Source organism: Eumetopias jubatus, unplaced genomic scaffold, assembly GCF_037043125.1.
Source record: "Eumetopias jubatus isolate StellerSeaLion01/CBP00866 unplaced genomic scaffold, mEumJub1_p1.0 scaffold_4, whole genome shotgun sequence".
Taxonomy (NCBI): domain Eukaryota; kingdom Metazoa; phylum Chordata; class Mammalia; order Carnivora; family Otariidae; genus Eumetopias; species Eumetopias jubatus.
The window spans coordinates 73,481,825-73,486,736 of record NW_028274810.1 but is presented as its reverse complement, the minus strand read 5'-3'; the positions used below and the strand labels follow the sequence as shown (position 1 = coordinate 73,486,736).

Here is a 4,912-nt window from a genome sequence, read left to right as displayed (position 1 = left end):
AAATCACACTTTACATACAATTTCATTGTGACAGATACTACTTGGTTGACTGTCCATTTCCTCCTTCTTTGCTAAAAGAACTATATTCTTGCTGACAACATTTGTTTGAGTCAGTCAATACCTCATGAATGGTCCAAGCCCAAATTATAGTGCCATTTCTTCCTTTCCCACAATCCTTTTCAGCGAGGGCAGTCACAAAATTTGGTCCTGTTCAGGGAGACCCAGGGAAACTCAGCTGAGGAGGGTTTGTGAAAAAATTTCTTTTCCTAACAAAAGGGATAGAATGACAGTCATACATCCCCTTCTCCCAAAACCCCATGAATACAAATGTCATGTCTGCAGTTGGGCAAGTCATCTTGAGACCATAAGGAAAAAGCTCAGAGAATCACAGGGGTTCTCTCACTAACATTATCCAGCTGCAAAATACAATTAGAGTTACAAAATAAAAAGACACCAGTTTCTTTTTTTTTTTTTTTTTTTTTTGTGGTTTAGGTTTTATTTCATCATCATCAACTGAACTCTGCCATCCAGCTAGTCCTGGGGAGAAGGAACCAGGGAGCCCGCAGAACTGCAGCAAGAGCAGAGATTCTGGGGTATCTCGAGCAGGTGGGGGTGGAGGGGTGCTCTCCCGAGCTACACAAGGAATGGTCTGGTAGTTAAGATAAAACACGAGTCGGATTTCCTAGATCTGTCCACAGTCAGCAATGGTGATCTTCTTGCTGGTCTTGCTGTTCCTGGACCCAAAGCGCTCCATGGCCTCCACAATGTTCATGCCCTCTTTGACCTTGCCGAAGACCACATGCTTGCCATCCAACCACTCAGTCTTGGCAGTGCAGATGAAGAACTGGGAACCGTTCGTGTTGGGTCCAGCGTTGGCCATGGACAGGATGCCAGGACCCGTGTGCTTCAGGATGAAATTCTCATCATCAAACTTCTCCCCATAGATGGACTTGCCTCCAGTGCCGTTGTGGCGTGTGAAGTCCCCACCCCACCCCCCCCCCCCCCGGCACATAAATCCCGGAATAATCCTGTGAAAGCAGGAACCTTTATAACCAAATCCTTTCTCCCCAGTGCTCAGGGCACGGAAGTTCTCTGCTGTCTTTGGAACTTTGTCTGCAAATAGCTTGAAGGAGACGCGGCCCAAGGGCTCGCCGTCCACGGCGATATCGAAGAACATGGTGGGGTTGACCGTGGCTGGGCGGCGAAGGCGGCTCCGGGTCGGTGGCGTCTGCAAGGCCAGTTTCAGACTTTTGTTCCCAATCAGGATGAAGTAACAGAGACCAGAATTATTGTCCCATCTGTAATAACTAAAAACCTAGACAAATTGCATGGAATAATGTTTTCCAAGATATTGAATGTCAGGCAACAAAAGACAGTGATTTGTGAGAGATGAGAAACCAATGAATTGAGCCCTGTAGTTGTCCCAGCTTACTGCTCACAAAGTGACCAGGCTGCCACAGGAAGTGAGGACACAGAGGAGGCTAGTGGTTTCCTGGGCGGAGGAGACAGAGTTGAGAATCTAGGTGGCTGCCAGGAACTGAATGTTTGGGTCCCCTTGAGGATCATATGTTGAAATCCTAACCCCTAATGGGGTAGTATTTGGAGGTGGGGTCTTTGGGAAGTAACTAGGTGATGAGGGTGGAGCACTCATGATGAGATTAATGCCCTTATAAAAGAGGAAGAGACAAGAGATATTTTCCCTCCACCATGTGAGGATGCAACGAGAAGATAGTCATCTATACACCAGCAAGAGAGTTCTCACCAAGAACCTGACCATGCTGGCACCCTGATCTTGGACTTTCAGCCTCCAGAACTATGAAAAGTAAATGTTTGTTGTTTAAACCACCCAGTCTATGGTGCTCAGTTATAGCTGCCCAAACTGAGTAAGACACAGGCCAAGGTTGCTGGAGTTCACAGAGCAGAGTACTGGGGAAGAGAGCTCTGGAGGTCATGCAAGTCTCAGATGAGCACTGATGAGTGGATGTGTGTGAAGAAAGCACCAGGATGGGGAAGAGGGAAGGCAAGAGGAAGGGTTAGGTGGAACAATTCTCAGAGCTCGCCCAGGGCCAGCGATGTTTCCTGTTCTCACTAGCTGGACTAAATGCTGTTCTCGTCTTGCCCAACAAAACTTAAGAGCCAAATTCAAGAGAGTCAAACTGTTTATAAGTAACTTAACTACAGTCTAGAAAAACAGCCTAAGAATATTTATCAGGAATTCAAAAATATCTGACACTCAATAAGGTAAGATTCAAAATGCCTGGCATCCAGTGAAAAGTTACCAGGAATACAATGAAGTGAAAAGATACGACCCATCATGAGAAATTTCACCCAGTTAAAACCAACTGAGGAACAACACAGATGATGGAATAAGTAGGCACAGACATTAAAAAATTATATCTATATTCCATATGTTTAAGAAGCTACAGGAAAAACAGCATATTAAGGAGAAATGTGAAAGATAGAAATGTAACTTCTAGATATGAAAATTATGTTAGATGAAAAAAGCACTGGGTGGGATTACAAAGACTAATAAATTTGATAATATGATGATAAAAGCTAAGAAATCTCATAGTGATTGGGGTGGGGGTTTTTTTTTGAGAAGATGAATAATATTTATAATAGTCTACCCAGATCTGGTCAGGAAAGAGAAGATAAAACACAGATTTCCAATGCCAGGAATAAGAAAGGTAACATCAGTATAGATTCCGTAGATACTAAAGGGATTTCATAGATATTATGAACAACTTTATTCCAATAAATTAGATAACTTACATAAAATGGACAAATTCAATGAAAGACATTAACAAACTAAAGCTCATTTGAAAAGAAATAGGAGAGCTGATAATCACATATCTATTTTAAACATTGATTGTGGCATTAAAACCTTTTCATAAAGAAAACTCCAGACCTAGATGGATTCACTTGTGAAGTCTACCAATGCTGTAAGGAAGGAATAATTCTAAGTCTGCACTAATTCTTCTAGAAAATACAAGAGGAGGGAATAGTTGGCAACTCAAGGTAAGGCCAGCATCAACCTGATATGAAAGCCAAACACAAATATTACAAGAAAACTATAGACCACATCCCTCATGAGCACAGATGCAAAAATTCTTCACAAAACTTTTTTTCAAGATTTGCTTTATTTGAGAGAGAGAGAGCACAAGGGGGAGGGAGGAGCCGAGGGAGAGGGAGAAGCAGACTTCCCACTAAGCAGGGAGCCTGACTTGGGGCTCGATCCCAGGAACTCTGGGATCATGACCTGAGCCGAAGGCAGACACTCGACCGACTGAGCCCCCCAGGCACCCCTGTTCACAAGATTTTAACAAATGCAATCCAAAAATATGTTTTGAAAGGCCATGGCCAAACGTCAGGTCACTAGAGTGTTTGGTAGAATTCCCCTGGGAAGACATGTGGCCCTGGCCTTTGTTTTTTGGGAGGTTTTTGATTACTGCTTCAATTTCCTTATTGGTTATTGGTCTGTTCAGATGTTCTACTTCTTCCTGTTTCAGTCTTGTTAGTTTATAAGTTTCCAGAAATGCATCCATTTCTCCAGGTTCCTTCCTTAAAGCATTGGTAGACTTCACAAGTGAATCCATCTAGTTCTGGAGTTTTCTTTGTGAAAAGGTTTTAATGCCCCATTCAATGTTTAAAATGCCATTTGTTGGCATATAGTTGCTCATAATATGTTCTAACAATTACCTGTATTTCTATGGTATTAGTTGTGATCTTTCCCCTTTCATTCATGATTTTATTAATTTGAGTCCTTTCCTTTTCTTTTGGATATGTCTAGCCAGAGGTTTATCGATCTTATTCTTTCTAAGAACAAACTTCTAGTTTTGTTGAGCTGTTCTACTGTTCCTCTGGTTTCTATTTCATTGATTTCTGCTCTAATCTTTATTATTTCTCTTCTCCTGCTTGGTTTATTTACTGTTCTTTTTCCAGGTCCTTTAGGTGTAAGTTTAGCTTGTGTATTTGGGATTTTTCCAATTTTTTGAGAGAGGCTTGGACTGCTATGTACTTCCCTCTTAGGACCGTCTTTGCAGTATCCCATAGGTTTTGAACCAATGTGTTTTCATTTTCATTAGTTTGCATGAATTGTTTAAGTTCTTCTTTAATTTCCTGGTTGAACTATTCATTCTTTAGTAAGATGCTCTTTAACCTCCAAGTGTTTGAGTTCCTTCCAAATTTCTTCTTGAGGTTGAGTTCCAGTTTCAAAGCATTGTGGTTTAAAAATATGTAGGGAATGATCTCAATCTTTTGGTATCAGTTGAGACCTGATTTGTGACCCAGTATATGATCTATTCTGGAGAAAGTTCATGTGCACTCGAGAAGAATGTGTGTTCTGTTGGTTTAGGATGGAACGTTTTGTATATATCTTTGAAGTCCATCAGGTCCAGTGTGTCATTCAAAGCCCTCGTTTCTTTGTTGATCTTCTGCTTAGATGATCTGTCCATTGCTGTGAGTGGGGTGTTGAAGTCTCCTGCTATTAATGTATTATTATCAATATGTTTCTTTACTTTGGATATTAATTCGTTTATATAATTGGCTGCTCCCATGTTGGGGGCATAGATATTTACATTTGTTAGTTCTTCTCATTGGATAGACCCTTAAAGTATGATATAGTCTCCCTCTACATCTTCCTTGGTTTATTTATTTTTTTAAGATTTTATTTATTTATTTGAGAGAGAGAATGAGAGAGAGAGAGAGCACATGAGAGGAGGGAGGGTCAGAGGGAGAAGCAGACTCCCTGCTGAGCAGGGAGCCCAGTGCAGGACTTGATCCTGGAACTCCAGGATCATGACCTGAGCCGAAGGCAGTTGCCCAACCAACTGAGCCACCCAGGCGCCCTACATCTTCCTTGGTTTAAATGGTGCTGGGAAAATTGGACAGCCACATGCAGAAGAATGAAACT

At 41.7% G+C, this 4,912-nt stretch overlaps 1 pseudogene; it reads right to left on the bottom strand.

Annotated features, from left to right (window-relative positions):
- Window positions 1-559: 559 nt before the first annotated feature.
- LOC114224165 (peptidyl-prolyl cis-trans isomerase A pseudogene) lies at window positions 560-1,250 on the bottom strand (annotated as a pseudogene).
- Window positions 1,251-4,912: the final 3,662 nt, after the last annotated feature.